The sequence below is a fragment of the Mytilus edulis genome, chromosome 11 (genome assembly GCF_963676685.1).
Source record: "Mytilus edulis chromosome 11, xbMytEdul2.2, whole genome shotgun sequence".
NCBI classification, from domain to species: Eukaryota; Metazoa; Mollusca; class Bivalvia; order Mytilida; family Mytilidae; genus Mytilus; species Mytilus edulis.
In genome coordinates this window covers 65,338,475-65,354,253 of record NC_092354.1, presented here as the reverse complement: position 1 = coordinate 65,354,253, position 15,779 = coordinate 65,338,475, and the positions used below count along the sequence as shown (strand labels likewise).

The 15,779-nt window shown below is 37.3% G+C and overlaps 16 non-coding genes across 16 annotated transcripts; 11 read left to right on the top strand and 5 right to left on the bottom strand.

Moving 5' to 3' along the window:
• Positions 1-17: 17 nt before the first annotated feature.
• Trnaa-agc (transfer RNA alanine (anticodon AGC)) lies at positions 18-90 on the top strand. Its single transcript has one exon. It is a non-coding gene; the product is annotated as a tRNA-Ala (tRNA).
• Positions 91-619: 529 nt separating this feature from the next.
• Positions 620-691, bottom strand: Trnad-guc (transfer RNA aspartic acid (anticodon GUC)). Its single transcript has one exon. It is a non-coding gene; the product is annotated as a tRNA-Asp (tRNA).
• A 307-nt stretch (positions 692-998) lies between these two features.
• On the top strand, positions 999-1,090 carry Trnay-gua (transfer RNA tyrosine (anticodon GUA)). Its single transcript is given in 2 exon segments — positions 999-1,035; positions 1,055-1,090. It is a non-coding gene; the product is annotated as a tRNA-Tyr (tRNA).
• A 297-nt stretch (positions 1,091-1,387) lies between these two features.
• Positions 1,388-1,460, top strand: Trnaa-agc (transfer RNA alanine (anticodon AGC)). The gene has a single exon. It is a non-coding gene; the product is annotated as a tRNA-Ala (tRNA).
• Positions 1,461-1,989: 529 nt separating this feature from the next.
• Trnad-guc (transfer RNA aspartic acid (anticodon GUC)) lies at positions 1,990-2,061 on the bottom strand. The gene has a single exon. It is a non-coding gene; the product is annotated as a tRNA-Asp (tRNA).
• A 307-nt stretch (positions 2,062-2,368) lies between these two features.
• Trnay-gua (transfer RNA tyrosine (anticodon GUA)) lies at positions 2,369-2,460 on the top strand. The gene is given in 2 exon segments: positions 2,369-2,405; positions 2,425-2,460. It is a non-coding gene; the product is annotated as a tRNA-Tyr (tRNA).
• Positions 2,461-2,757: 297 nt separating this feature from the next.
• On the top strand, positions 2,758-2,830 carry Trnaa-agc (transfer RNA alanine (anticodon AGC)). The gene has a single exon. It is a non-coding gene; the product is annotated as a tRNA-Ala (tRNA).
• A 9,239-nt stretch (positions 2,831-12,069) lies between these two features.
• Trnad-guc (transfer RNA aspartic acid (anticodon GUC)) lies at positions 12,070-12,141 on the bottom strand. The gene has a single exon. It is a non-coding gene; the product is annotated as a tRNA-Asp (tRNA).
• A 307-nt stretch (positions 12,142-12,448) lies between these two features.
• On the top strand, positions 12,449-12,540 carry Trnay-gua (transfer RNA tyrosine (anticodon GUA)). Its single transcript is given in 2 exon segments — positions 12,449-12,485; positions 12,505-12,540. It is a non-coding gene; the product is annotated as a tRNA-Tyr (tRNA).
• Positions 12,541-12,837: 297 nt separating this feature from the next.
• Positions 12,838-12,910, top strand: Trnaa-agc (transfer RNA alanine (anticodon AGC)). Its single transcript has one exon. It is a non-coding gene; the product is annotated as a tRNA-Ala (tRNA).
• A 529-nt stretch (positions 12,911-13,439) lies between these two features.
• Positions 13,440-13,511, bottom strand: Trnad-guc (transfer RNA aspartic acid (anticodon GUC)). The gene has a single exon. It is a non-coding gene; the product is annotated as a tRNA-Asp (tRNA).
• Positions 13,512-13,818: 307 nt separating this feature from the next.
• Trnay-gua (transfer RNA tyrosine (anticodon GUA)) lies at positions 13,819-13,910 on the top strand. Its single transcript is given in 2 exon segments — positions 13,819-13,855; positions 13,875-13,910. It is a non-coding gene; the product is annotated as a tRNA-Tyr (tRNA).
• A 297-nt stretch (positions 13,911-14,207) lies between these two features.
• Trnaa-agc (transfer RNA alanine (anticodon AGC)) lies at positions 14,208-14,280 on the top strand. The gene has a single exon. It is a non-coding gene; the product is annotated as a tRNA-Ala (tRNA).
• A 529-nt stretch (positions 14,281-14,809) lies between these two features.
• On the bottom strand, positions 14,810-14,881 carry Trnad-guc (transfer RNA aspartic acid (anticodon GUC)). Its single transcript has one exon. It is a non-coding gene; the product is annotated as a tRNA-Asp (tRNA).
• Positions 14,882-15,188: 307 nt separating this feature from the next.
• On the top strand, positions 15,189-15,280 carry Trnay-gua (transfer RNA tyrosine (anticodon GUA)). Its single transcript is given in 2 exon segments — positions 15,189-15,225; positions 15,245-15,280. It is a non-coding gene; the product is annotated as a tRNA-Tyr (tRNA).
• A 297-nt stretch (positions 15,281-15,577) lies between these two features.
• Trnaa-agc (transfer RNA alanine (anticodon AGC)) lies at positions 15,578-15,650 on the top strand. Its single transcript has one exon. It is a non-coding gene; the product is annotated as a tRNA-Ala (tRNA).
• The last annotated feature ends 129 nt before the right edge of the window (positions 15,651-15,779 follow it).

Here is a 15,779-nt window from a genome sequence, read left to right as displayed (position 1 = left end):
TGACATATTACCCAAGAGGGGGACTAGCTCACATGGTAGAGCGCTCGCTTAGCATGCGAGAGGTACCGGGATCGATGCCCGGGTCCTCCATTAATTTTTGAATGTCGCCAATACTCAATTTTTCGGTAGTCTTTGTGCATTGAAAATGAATAGAGTCTGATATGAACGAAATAAGGAAATTGTGTCGATTCGAGTGTATGTCCTGCCCGTACACATGTTACAAGAATCCTTCATTCATTGACACTCTCATGTTTATTTTAATGTGATTAGTTCGACTCGTTCACCACATTCGGGATGTATTATAATAATGAGTAAATAATCTGTCATAAAGGATTAATGATGCAGTACTAGTGATAGTCAGGTTTAGTTTATCTTTGCGTCTTTTTTCAAAAATATGTTCATGAATGCTAAAAAGTAGACACATTTAAAGGTTGGGAACGTGTTCAAAACTTAACTGGTCTTCTGATGACATGAACTGGAGATGCTACGGCATAAACAATATGACAGTTGGATTGGTTTCAAACCCTTACACAGGTATTATCCACTGTTACTATATATAGCGGTCAAATTGACAATTAAAGAATGAAAATCCAAATTAAGCCAAGTAAAAAATAATGTCCTCCCCGGCGGGGAATCGAACCCCGGTCTCCCGCGTGACAGGCGGGGATACTAACCACTATACTACCGAGGACTTATTAACGTCCATCATTTTTAGGTACTTAACGCTCACTGCTATCTTGTTAATATATTGAACGCATCCGCAAAATTCATAGTATTGATTGCTGTAGGCGATATATGTTAAGCGCAACCGATCCGTCATTCTACTTACTTGTTTTCTCTGCTACTCTTGCTAATTGGAATATCTTAATGAATTATCGCCCCTCCTTCCCCTAATATACGTTTTAGATTCAATTGATGGCGCTTTTTTGTTTTTATTACTAAATGTACAATACATCCAAATACGTATAAATCATCAATTTAACCATTTGTATACAGACCCCGTGATAGCTCAGTTGGTAGAGCGGGAGACTGTAGTGGAATAAGAAAATCTGACATCTCTAGGTCGGTGGTTCGACTCCGCCTCACGGGATATTTTTTGGTCCCATTTCACTCTCAAATATTACCATTGTTCAAGGAATTTTAGCGAATGCACATTAGCGGCTTGTTATGCATGTACCACGTTTCAACCTTATTCATTTTGTTTTAACGACCGACCGCCAAAGCAGTTGTAGGCATATCACGTAATTGTGCTAAATATAAATAAATCTTCATTATGTACAAATGTACGTAGCTCTCGAGACTACTTTGAACTGTAGTTAGAACCGATAAAGTGACTGAATGACATCTGTACGCATAAAGGCGTTATTTAATGACATATTACCCAAGAGGGGGACTAGCTCACATGGTAGAGCGCTCGCTTAGCATGCGAGAGGTACCGGGATCGATGCCCGGGTCCTCCATTAATTTTTGAATGTCGCCAATACTCAATTTTTCGGTAGTCTTTGTGCATTGAAAATGAATAGAGTCTGATATGAACGAAATAAGGAAATTGTGTCGATTCGAGTGTATGTCCTGCCCGTACACATGTTACAAGAATCCTTCATTCATTGACACTCTCATGTTTATTTTAATGTGATTAGTTCGACTCGTTCACCACATTCGGGATGTATTATAATAATGAGTAAATAATCTGTCATAAAGGATTAATGATGCAGTACTAGTGATAGTCAGGTTTAGTTTATCTTTGCGTCTTTTTTCAAAAATATGTTCATGAATGCTAAAAAGTAGACACATTTAAAGGTTGGGAACGTGTTCAAAACTTAACTGGTCTTCTGATGACATGAACTGGAGATGCTACGGCATAAACAATATGACAGTTGGATTGGTTTCAAACCCTTACACAGGTATTATCCACTGTTACTATATATAGCGGTCAAATTGACAATTAAAGAATGAAAATCCAAATTAAGCCAAGTAAAAAATAATGTCCTCCCCGGCGGGGAATCGAACCCCGGTCTCCCGCGTGACAGGCGGGGATACTAACCACTATACTACCGAGGACTTATTAACGTCCATCATTTTTAGGTACTTAACGCTCACTGCTATCTTGTTAATATATTGAACGCATCCGCAAAATTCATAGTATTGATTGCTGTAGGCGATATATGTTAAGCGCAACCGATCCGTCATTCTACTTACTTGTTTTCTCTGCTACTCTTGCTAATTGGAATATCTTAATGAATTATCGCCCCTCCTTCCCCTAATATACGTTTTAGATTCAATTGATGGCGCTTTTTTGTTTTTATTACTAAATGTACAATACATCCAAATACGTATAAATCATCAATTTAACCATTTGTATACAGACCCCGTGATAGCTCAGTTGGTAGAGCGGGAGACTGTAGTGGAATAAGAAAATCTGACATCTCTAGGTCGGTGGTTCGACTCCGCCTCACGGGATATTTTTTGGTCCCATTTCACTCTCAAATATTACCATTGTTCAAGGAATTTTAGCGAATGCACATTAGCGGCTTGTTATGCATGTACCACGTTTCAACCTTATTCATTTTGTTTTAACGACCGACCGCCAAAGCAGTTGTAGGCATATCACGTAATTGTGCTAAATATAAATAAATCTTCATTATGTACAAATGTACGTAGCTCTCGAGACTACTTTGAACTGTAGTTAGAACCGATAAAGTGACTGAATGACATCTGTACGCATAAAGGCGTTATTTAATGACATATTACCCAAGAGGGGGACTAGCTCACATGGTAGAGCGCTCGCTTAGCATGCGAGAGGTACCGGGATCGATGCCCGGGTCCTCCATTAATTTTTGAATGTCGCCAATACTCAATTTTTCGGTAGTCTTTGTGCATTGAAAATGAATAGAGTCTGATATGAACGAAATAAGGAAATTGTGTCGATTCGAGTGTATGTCCTGCCCGTACACATGTTACAAGAATCCTTCATTCATTGACACTCTCATGTTTATTTTAATGTGATTAGTTCGACTCGTTCACCACATTCGGGATGTATTATAATAATGAGTAAATAATCTGTCATAAAGGATTAATGATGCAGTACTAGTGATAGTCAGGTTTAGTTTATCTTTGCGTCTTTTTTCAAAAATATGTTCATGAATGCTAAAAAGTAGACACATTTAAAGGTTGGGAACGTGTTCAAAACTTAACTGGTCTTCTGATGACATGAACTGGAGATGCTGTAGCAGAGTGATTTTTATGATAATTTTATTATTTATTATTTTATTTTATTAAGCTAGAAGTATATGATTTTATAATCTACGGTTTATTTGCCACGGTAGAATTGTATTATTAATTTGCGTACATTACTATTTGATTATTGTCATGAATAGTCTATATTTTATAAATGGCGGCTTATTAAGTGAAAGACGGAAAAGTGTTTCCATTTATATAAAGTAATAGTTTTGTAGTAAATAGTTTTTATCAAGTACAAATATGAATGAGTAAAGAATATTTGTTACATTGTATATTTTTATAATTAAGAGTCCGAGTATTTATGTTCGTATTTTGGTTTCAGGACTCCATGTAATGTAATTATGTAGAACACATGATTGTGATGTGTATATGATGTGCCGTTAACCTTATCAGTAGTACAACTCACTCCACAAGTGGTAAGAGTATATTTATTTATAGTTTAGCTTTGTTTATATTGTATTGTAAACATGAATTACCTCCCGTTAATTTGGAGCTTTTAATGAATCGATAATACTGACATCATAAGTCTTTATGATTATTATATTTGCAACTTTATGATTGTTGTATGATATTATGTAGTTAATTATTATACGTATTATATATTTTAATGAAGTCATTATTAATAAATGTAGATGTAACATTTATTATATACCGTTTGTAAGGTAACCAGTATTTAATACAAATACACAGATACACGTAAATGACGTATCACATTCCGATTTAGGGTATATTCAAAGGTCAAGCATTTTTTTAATAAAGATAAAAAAAAAAAAAAGGTCAAGCATTTGTAAAAGTACACGTGACACCCGATGTCAATTTCATAGAATGTAAACATTGAACATTGTCTACTTGCAATACATTTTACTTGCTACTTAGTTAATAACAGTTCAAGGTATTCTATATAATATTTCTGCATTATATAACCTGTGATATTCGTAAAAGTATTATATTTATGTTATACGAAATAGCTTGTTATTTATATATGTTGTATTGCTATTTCAGATTTGTTATTTACATACTGGTACAATAAAGCATCAGAACCCTTAGCTCTTGTTGGTGTTATTCATTAACGCATAGAAAACCACCTACTACAAATGGCGCCCACGTTTCGTTGGGTTGATGGCACATACCAGTTTTTGTGGAGATCCAGATTTGATGTCAGTGACCACCATTAGATGTCTCGAGTCCATGTATACAGTGACCATGTGTGTTTGTTTACTTCCGTTATGGTACCATGTGATGAACTTTACCACGTGCTTATGTTTACTAACATTCCGACCCATGTGATCATCGTCCACGTGCGTTTGTTTACAGTTTACCGGATGACATTGTAGTACCGGATGTTACTTATAGTAACTTGACTTTTTGTTTTTTTTTCACTTTTGGAAAACTGAACTTGTATTATTCTACATTGTGAAATATTGTGATTTAATTATACTTTTGTGGAACAGTGTAATTATTGGAATAGTTTTCTAGTTTAAGGTAGGACTTATTTATTTACATTATATACTGTATACCACTTTGATACATTGAAACTTATCATACACTTGAAACATTTATACACTTAGAATTTATTTAATTTTGAAATTTTGCATCCACGTTTTGGACTTTAAATTTTTTTTTGACGTCCTACATTTTGACCTTTTCATACTTTAACATTTATACATTAATTTTTTTTTTAATTTTTTTTCCGAGGCTTACTTGGATACGGACTTAGTCTGTCAGAGGACATGTACACTTAGTTTATATAGGCGTTCCTTTGTGGTGTACATGTATTGCTGATAGTGATAAACATACTTTGTAGATTACAGTAGCATAGCTACATAGTATATAGCATACACTTTTATATTTTAAATTTATTTTTCGGTATACAGTTGTAGTGTATTGTACTTACATTGAACTATAACCCACATGGTATAGGTCAATGCTCAGTTGAACTTAGCAATTAAACACACATTATGTTTTATGTGAGCATTGCTAGTTGGTATTAGATACACAGTATATATATCGTTTTACAAATGTACTTTGTTTAGTGACTTGGTACTTAAGTTAATATGAATTAAAATTTATTATCATATTATTTACATATTAGACATTCACTGAGTTAGATAGTATCTAGATTTTGAGATTGTAGATAGACATTGTTGATTATTTTTTAATATTGATTAAAAATTTCCATTTGATCATTTAGTGTGGTGGTGTTGACACTTATTAGATTTTTGCATTAATATTGAACTTGAATTAGGGTGAATGAATTGAATGTTTATAGGTAAACTAGTCTACACCGTTAGCCATGTATGACCAACCGAATGAGCCATGTTACAACGCCAGGTATGACCAACACTACAATACCTACGACACTTTTGATCCACAGTACTATCCACCACGCAGAAAACGTCGTCGCCACCGAAGACGCAACAGACAACGTCCATACTGGGACCAGATAGAAGCTGAATACCAACCTGCTCCTACTCCGACTTATGTATCTCAACCATCCAGAGAACCTGTTATATGCTACAGATGTGGACAACCAGGCCACTATGCCTTTGCCTGCTGTGTTAGATTGGATCACACTAGAAAAGCTTGTAACTTTCAGCAGATGAACACTGAAGCTAAGATATACCAACAACGACAGTTATCAGGTGATACAGAAGGATTACTTGGTAGCCCTAATGAAGTCACAGTAGTCATCAATGGACTTCAAGCAGCAGCACTACTAGATACTGGTTCTACAGTTAGTACAGTTAGCCAGTCATTCCATCGACAGTACCTTGCTGACAGTCCTATCCAGACACTCAACCAGATACTTAACATCGAGTGTGCAGATGGTCAGAACATGCCATACCTTGGTTACATCTCAGCAGATCTACAATTACCAGGTACATCTACATCAGCAGATCCTCAGCAATGCTTACTGTTAGTCGTACCAGACAGCTCTTACAACCAGCTTGTACCACTTCTACTGGGAACCAATGTTTTGACAGCAGCTATGACTGATGTAAAGCAACGATATGGATCACGCTTTCTACAAACAGCAGATCTACATACACCTTGGTATATCACATTTAGATGTTTGCTTCTTAGAGATAAAGAACTACAGAAGAGATGCAACAGACTTGCCATCATTAAGAGTGCTGAAGGAAAGACAATCCGTATACCACCTAACAAAGATGTCGTTCTACAGGGATACATGGACCATGAACTACCATACCATCCAGTTTGTGGACTCCTACAGTCAACTGATAGAGCAGCAATACCATCAGACTTAGATATAGCTCCAACACTAGTATCATATCAGTATAGAAACAACAGCATCATACCAGTACATATCAGCAATGTAACTACCAGAACAGTGACAGTTTCGCCAAATGCCATCCTTTGCGAACTTCAACCTGTTTCAGTCACCGACATTGATGTACCAAACACCTACGAACAAGATGCATGGAATGAATCTACATTTCCAGATACACTTACTGATGATCAACTACGTAAAGCCAGAGAACTACTACATCAATTCAGAGATGTATTCAGCACTTCAGATACTGATATAGGCCACATTACCGCCGTACAGCATAAGATAGAACTGATAGATGAAACACCATTCAAACAACGACACCGGCGTATTCCACCTGCCTTATTCGACGAAGTTAGAACACACCTTCAACAACTACTTACTGCTGGGATCATTCGTCGTTCACATTCGCCTTGGTCATCGAATGTTGTATTGGTTAGGAAGAAAGACAACAAGCTCAGAATGTGTGTAGATTATAGACAACTGAACCAGCTGACGATTAAAGACTCATATGCTCTTCCTAGAAGCGAAGAAATCCTTGACGCCTTGGGAGGAAACAACTACTATACCGTCATGGACATGAAGAGTGGTTATCACCAAGTAGAGGTTGAAGAGACACACAAGGCTAGAACAGCATTTACAGTCGGCCCTCTTGGTTTCTATGAATTTAACAGACTTCCGTTTGGCCTCGTAAACAGTCCAGCAACTTACCAACGTCTCATGGAACAGATACTTGGAGATCTTCACCTAGATATATGCTTTATATACCTTGACGACTTGATCATCTTTTCGGAGACGTACGAAGAACATCTTGAAAGGTTACAGATGGTACTACAACGACTAAGAGAACACAACTTGAAACTTTCGCCCAAGAAATGTGCATTCTTCAAAGACAAAGTCAAGTACATCGGCCACATAGTCTCTAAAGATGGTATTTCACCCGATCCAGATAAACTTGAGAAAGTAATCAACTGGCCTCGACCCACAACGCCAGAAGAGGTACGTCGCTTCCTTGGTTTTGTCGGCTATTACCGCAAGTTTGTCAAAGACTTCTCCAAGATAGCAAGACCGCTCACAGACTTGATGCCTGCACCAAAGAAGTCTAGTAAACGAAAACTTAAGAAGCCAACAGTAACATCATGGGTTTGGGACAAGCCACAGGAAGATGCCTTCCAGAAGCTCAAAAGTCAACTAGCGATGCCACCTGTTCTTGGTTATCCACGTTACAAGGAACCTTTTGAATTACATACAGACGCATCTATGCTTGGTCTTGGAGCAATACTGTACCAAACACAAGAAGGAAAGAAAAGAGCCATAGCCTATGCCAGCAGAGGACTTAGCAAGACTGAGAGGAACTACCCAGTCCATAAGTTAGAATTCCTTGCTCTGAAATGGTCAGTAACAGAGAAATTTCATGATTACCTTTATGGCAACACATTTACCGTGGTTACAGACAACAACCCACTTACTTACGTCTTAACAACAGCAAAGCTAGACGCCACTGGTCATCGTTGGATAGCTAGTTTGTCATCTTACAACTTTAACATCGTTTATCGATCTGGTGCCAACAACGCTGATGCAGATGCACTTTCCAGACTTCCAGAACTGCTTGGTCGTACCAACACCTCCAACATTAGTACAGATTCGGTGAAAGCCATTTGTCAGTTACAGCATGCACAACCATATGTTCAGACGTTATCGATGACAACACCTAAAGCCATTGATGATCCATACTTACCATCACAACACCTAGTCAACATCAAGATGGAACAGAAGCAAGATTCTTACCTGAAAGATTGGATATATTGGGTTGATGAACATCGCAAGCCACGAAAAGAACAGCTAGAACGTTCACCATGGAACACTTGGTTTTTGAACAACTACGACAAGTTGAAAATGATCGATGGCGTACTCTACCGTATTATCCACGACAATGGGGAACAACATAAACAAATGGTATTACCTGAAGTCTGCATTTCCAAAGTATTAACAGCATTACATGATGAGATGGGACATCAAGGCAGAGACAAAACAGTATCATTGGTTAGAGATCGTTTTGTTTGGTTTGGAATGAATCGAGATGTTGACAACTGGATATCGAACTGCGACAGATGTATTCGACGGAAGCAACCTGCAAGTCACAGAGCACCTCTCATTAGCATCGAGACGACACAACCTCTTGAGTTAGTATGTATGGACTATCTCTCACTTGAAAGATCTACAGGGGGATTTGAGAACATATTAGTGATAACAGACCATTTCACAAGATATGCCTTGGCAATACCAACAAGAAACCAGACAGCAAAAACAACTGCAGACGCATTCTTCAACAACTTTGTAGTCCACTATGGTTTGCCAGAAAGAATTCACTCCGATCAAGGTGCCAACTTCGGATCCAAAATCATCAAGGAATTATGCAACATCACTGGTATGACTAAGTCAAGAACAACACCGTATCATCCAATGGGTAATGGCATCACTGAACGTTTCAACAGGACATTACTTGGTATGTTGGGAACATTAGAGAACGTCCAGAAGAAAGATTGGAAGTCGCATGTTGCTGGTCTTGTTCATGCTTACAATTGCACTCGTCAAACATCAACTGGATTCTCTCCATATTTCCTGATGTTCGGAAGACAGCCAAAGCTACCTATCGACATCGCTTTTGGAATTGGAGATGAAGCTGAACCTATTACTACAACTAAGTATGCAGAGGAAATGCAAGAAAGACTACGAAAAGCATATGACACAGCAACAAGAAACATCTTTGCTGCTCAGAAACGACAGAAGACACACTACGATCAGAAAGTAAAAGGAGCTGTGCTGAAACCGGGAGATAGAGTTTTAGTCAAGACTCTAGCTTTTGATGGAAAACACAAGTTAGCAGATAGGTGGGAAGATGACCCGTACCGTATAATTAGTCAACCTAATTATGGAATCCCAGTGTACGTGGTGCAGAAAGAAAACAAGGAAGGAAGAAAGAGGACTCTACATAGGAATCTGTTCTTGCCTATTGGAGATCTGCCCAAAGATATTATTGATAAAGAAAAGAAACGTCCTGCGCCCAGGCAAAGAAGAAAGAAGCAGCCCGAGGAACCGACGAAATCTGAAGGGAACAGTGAGAACAGGACCACTGATGAAGTATCAGATGAGGAGTCGGAGCAGGAGTATGGATATATGATACTTGAACAGGATACACAGGACAACACTAACAGTGATGTACCAGTTGTGGACCTACAAGAAGGAACTCTTGGTTTCACTGGTGACGGCCATGATGGAGCTGAGAGTAGTGATCAGCAGGGAACTGGTTTAGGAGGGGACGCTCTTCCTGTGGACATTAATACAGCTGCAGAACCAAACCCTGTGAGTGATGAGGAACCTGAAGAAGCGACTGCTCAGACTACTGAAGAAAACACTTCTATTGATCGAGATGAGAGTGCGCCAACAGACTTATCACAAGAAGAGGCAGACGAACCCACCATAGCTCCGGAACAACCACGAAGGAGACGTATACTTCCGACACCACCACGAGACCCACCAGTATCAACTAGACCTCAGAGAGAAAGGAAACCACCGAAATACCTGGAGGAATATGTTGTATCCAAGCAGGCTACTACTATCCAACAGCCTGATTGGTTAATGAGGATTCACTGGTTGGAGTCTGAAGCAAGAAAAGGAAGATTTAAAGGCTTAGAGATTGAGTTGTCAAGAACCATACTCGACATCATGCGAACTGGTTAATGGCTTGCCGAGGACGTCAATTTTCAGTGAAGGAGGGAAACAGACTGGAATGACGTGGAAGTCATTTTCCTACAGCAGGGAGAATGTAGCAGAGTGATTTTTATGATAATTTTATATATTGTAAAAATCATCTATTTAATTACTATATTTATTATAAAAGCTTAATTCCATATTTTGAATATTGTATATTCAGTTTAAATTATTACTTGCAAACCCTATTTTTATGTATAGTAATATTCACGTTATTTTCTATGAATATTCATTAGGGATTTACTTGAATCATTGTATCTGATTGGTTGTTAATATTTTCGCGGTCAAGTTTAAATTCCTTTGTTTTGTACCTGTACATTTCCACGGGACGATAGCCATGACAGTCCATTGAATTTATGGTCTGATTATATTGACCACATATAGTTTACCTTTAAACCATATATTTTGGACAACATTATTATAGAATACTGTAAGTTACTTCTTTATTAACATTATTTATATTTTTTTACGTAAATGATATTTTAGTAAAGTTTCTATTTTGCTTTGTAACGTTCTCCTCATATCGCATGTATGTAACACAAGTACACGAGATGTACATGATAGTATTTTATTAAGCTAGAAGTATATGATTTTATAATCTACGGTTTATTTGCCACGGTAGAATTGTATTATTAATTTGCGTACATTACTATTTGATTATTGTCATGAATAGTCTATATTTTATAAATGGCGGCTTATTAAGTGAAAGACGGAAAAGTGTTTCCATTTATATAAAGTAATAGTTTTGTAGTAAATAGTTTTTATCAAGTACAAATATGAATGAGTAAAGAATATTTGTTACATTGTATATTTTTATAATTAAGAGTCCGAGTATTTATGTTCGTATTTTGGTTTCAGGACTCCATGTAATGTAATTATGTAGAACACATGATTGTGATGTGTATATGATGTGCCGTTAACCTTATCAGTAGTACAACTCACTCCACAAGTGGTAAGAGTATATTTATTTATAGTTTAGCTTTGTTTATATTGTATTGTAAACATGAATTACCTCCCGTTAATTTGGAGCTTTTAATGAATCGATAATACTGACATCATAAGTCTTTATGATTATTATATTTGCAACTTTATGATTGTTGTATGATATTATGTAGTTAATTATTATACGTATTATATATTTTAATGAAGTCATTATTAATAAATGTAGATGTAACATTTATTATATACCGTTTGTAAGGTAACCAGTATTTAATACAAATACACAGATACACGTAAATGACGTATCACATTCCGATTTAGGGTATATTCAAAGGTCAAGCATTTTTTTAATAAAGATAAAAAAAAAAAAAGGTCAAGCATTTGTAAAAGTACACGTGACACCCGATGTCAATTTCATAGAATGTAAACATTGAACATTGTCTACTTGCAATACATTTTACTTGCTACTTAGTTAATAACAGTTCAAGGTATTCTATATAATATTTCTGCATTATATAACCTGTGATATTCGTAAAAGTATTATATTTATGTTATACGAAATAGCTTGTTATTTATATATGTTGTATTGCTATTTCAGATTTGTTATTTACATACTGGTACAATAAAGCATCAGAACCCTTAGCTCTTGTTGGTGTTATTCATTAACGCATAGAAAACCACCTACTACAATGCTACGGCATAAACAATATGACAGTTGGATTGGTTTCAAACCCTTACACAGGTATTATCCACTGTTACTATATATAGCGGTCAAATTGACAATTAAAGAATGAAAATCCAAATTAAGCCAAGTAAAAAATAATGTCCTCCCCGGCGGGGAATCGAACCCCGGTCTCCCGCGTGACAGGCGGGGATACTAACCACTATACTACCGAGGACTTATTAACGTCCATCATTTTTAGGTACTTAACGCTCACTGCTATCTTGTTAATATATTGAACGCATCCGCAAAATTCATAGTATTGATTGCTGTAGGCGATATATGTTAAGCGCAACCGATCCGTCATTCTACTTACTTGTTTTCTCTGCTACTCTTGCTAATTGGAATATCTTAATGAATTATCGCCCCTCCTTCCCCTAATATACGTTTTAGATTCAATTGATGGCGCTTTTTTGTTTTTATTACTAAATGTACAATACATCCAAATACGTATAAATCATCAATTTAACCATTTGTATACAGACCCCGTGATAGCTCAGTTGGTAGAGCGGGAGACTGTAGTGGAATAAGAAAATCTGACATCTCTAGGTCGGTGGTTCGACTCCGCCTCACGGGATATTTTTTGGTCCCATTTCACTCTCAAATATTACCATTGTTCAAGGAATTTTAGCGAATGCACATTAGCGGCTTGTTATGCATGTACCACGTTTCAACCTTATTCATTTTGTTTTAACGACCGACCGCCAAAGCAGTTGTAGGCATATCACGTAATTGTGCTAAATATAAACAAATCTTCATTATGTACAAATGTACGTAGCTCTCGAGACTACTTTGAACTGTAGTTAGAACCGATAAAGTGACTGAATGACATCTGTACGCATAAAGGCGTTATTTAATGACATATTACCCAAGAGGGGGACTAGCTCACATGGTAGAGCGCTCGCTTAGCATGCGAGAGGTACCGGGATCGATGCCCGGGTCCTCCATTAATTTTTGAATGTCGCCAATACTCAATTTTTCGGTAGTCTTTGTGCATTGAAAATGAATAGAGTCTGATATGAACGAAATAAGGAAATTGTGTCGATTCGAGTGTATGTCCTGCCCGTACACATGTTACAAGAATCCTTCATTCATTGACACTCTCATGTTTATTTTAATGTGATTAGTTCGACTCGTTCACCACATTCGGGATGTATTATAATAATGAGTAAATAATCTGTCATAAAGGATTAATGATGCAGTACTAGTGATAGTCAGGTTTAGTTTATCTTTGCGTCTTTTTTCAAAAATATGTTCATGAATGCTAAAAAGTAGACACATTTAAAGGTTGGGAACGTGTTCAAAACTTAACTGGTCTTCTGATGACATGAACTGGAGATGCTACGGCATAAACAATATGACAGTTGGATTGGTTTCAAACCCTTACACAGGTATTATCCACTGTTACTATATATAGCGGTCAAATTGACAATTAAAGAATGAAAATCCAAATTAAGCCAAGTAAAAAATAATGTCCTCCCCGGCGGGGAATCGAACCCCGGTCTCCCGCGTGACAGGCGGGGATACTAACCACTATACTACCGAGGACTTATTAACGTCCATCATTTTTAGGTACTTAACGCTCACTGCTATCTTGTTAATATATTGAACGCATCCGCAAAATTCATAGTATTGATTGCTGTAGGCGATATATGTTAAGCGCAACCGATCCGTCATTCTACTTACTTGTTTTCTCTGCTACTCTTGCTAATTGGAATATCTTAATGAATTATCGCCCCTCCTTCCCCTAATATACGTTTTAGATTCAATTGATGGCGCTTTTTTGTTTTTATTACTAAATGTACAATACATCCAAATACGTATAAATCATCAATTTAACCATTTGTATACAGACCCCGTGATAGCTCAGTTGGTAGAGCGGGAGACTGTAGTGGAATAAGAAAATCTGACATCTCTAGGTCGGTGGTTCGACTCCGCCTCACGGGATATTTTTTGGTCCCATTTCACTCTCAAATATTACCATTGTTCAAGGAATTTTAGCGAATGCACATTAGCGGCTTGTTATGCATGTACCACGTTTCAACCTTATTCATTTTGTTTTAACGACCGACCGCCAAAGCAGTTGTAGGCATATCACGTAATTGTGCTAAATATAAATAAATCTTCATTATGTACAAATGTACGTAGCTCTCGAGACTACTTTGAACTGTAGTTAGAACCGATAAAGTGACTGAATGACATCTGTACGCATAAAGGCGTTATTTAATGACATATTACCCAAGAGGGGGACTAGCTCACATGGTAGAGCGCTCGCTTAGCATGCGAGAGGTACCGGGATCGATGCCCGGGTCCTCCATTAATTTTTGAATGTCGCCAATACTCAATTTTTCGGTAGTCTTTGTGCATTGAAAATGAATAGAGTCTGATATGAACGAAATAAGGAAATTGTGTCGATTCGAGTGTATGTCCTGCCCGTACACATGTTACAAGAATCCTTCATTCATTGACACTCTCATGTTTATTTTAATGTGATTAGTTCGACTCGTTCACCACATTCGGGATGTATTATAATAATGAGTAAATAATCTGTCATAAAGGATTAATGATGCAGTACTAGTGATAGTCAGGTTTAGTTTATCTTTGCGTCTTTTTTCAAAAATATGTTCATGAATGCTAAAAAGTAGACACATTTAAAGGTTGGGAACGTGTTCAAAACTTAACTGGTCTTCTGATGACATGAACTGGAGATGCTACGGCATAAACAATATGACAGTTGGATTGGTTTCAAACCCTTACACAGGTATTATCCACTGTTACTATATATAGCGGTCAAATTGACAATTAAAGAATGAAAATCCAAATTAAGCCAAGTAAAAAATAATGTCCTCCCCGGCGGGGAATCGAACCCCGGTCTCCCGCGTGACAGGCGGGGATACTAACCACTATACTACCGAGGACTTATTAACGTCCATCATTTTTAGGTACTTAACGCTCACTGCTATCTTGTTAATATATTGAACGCATCCGCAAAATTCATAGTATTGATTGCTGTAGGCGATATATGTTAAGCGCAACCGATCCGTCATTCTACTTACTTGTTTTCTCTGCTACTCTTGCTAATTGGAATATCTTAATGAATTATCGCCCCTCCTTCCCCTAATATACGTTTTAGATTCAATTGATGGCGCTTTTTTGTTTTTATTACTAAATGTACAATACATCCAAATACGTATAAATCATCAATTTAACCATTTGTATACAGACCCCGTGATAGCTCAGTTGGTAGAGCGGGAGACTGTAGTGGAATAAGAAAATCTGACATCTCTAGGTCGGTGGTTCGACTCCGCCTCACGGGATATTTTTTGGTCCCATTTCACTCTCAAATATTACCATTGTTCAAGGAATTTTAGCGAATGCACATTAGCGGCTTGTTATGCATGTACCACGTTTCAACCTTATTCATTTTGTTTTAACGACCGACCGCCAAAGCAGTTGTAGGCATATCACGTAATTGTGCTAAATATAAATAAATCTTCATTATGTACAAATGTACGTAGCTCTCGAGACTACTTTGAACTGTAGTTAGAACCGATAAAGTGACTGAATGACATCTGTACGCATAAAGGCGTTATTTAATGACATATTACCCAAGAGGGGGACTAGCTCACATGGTAGAGCGCTCGCTTAGCATGCGAGAGGTACCGGGATCGATGCCCGGGTCCTCCATTAATTTTTGAATGTCGCCAATACTCAATTTTTCGGTAGTCTTTGTGCATTGAAAATGAATAGAGTCTGATATGAACGAAATAAGGAAATTGTGTCGATTCGAGTGTATGTCCTGCCCGTACACATGTT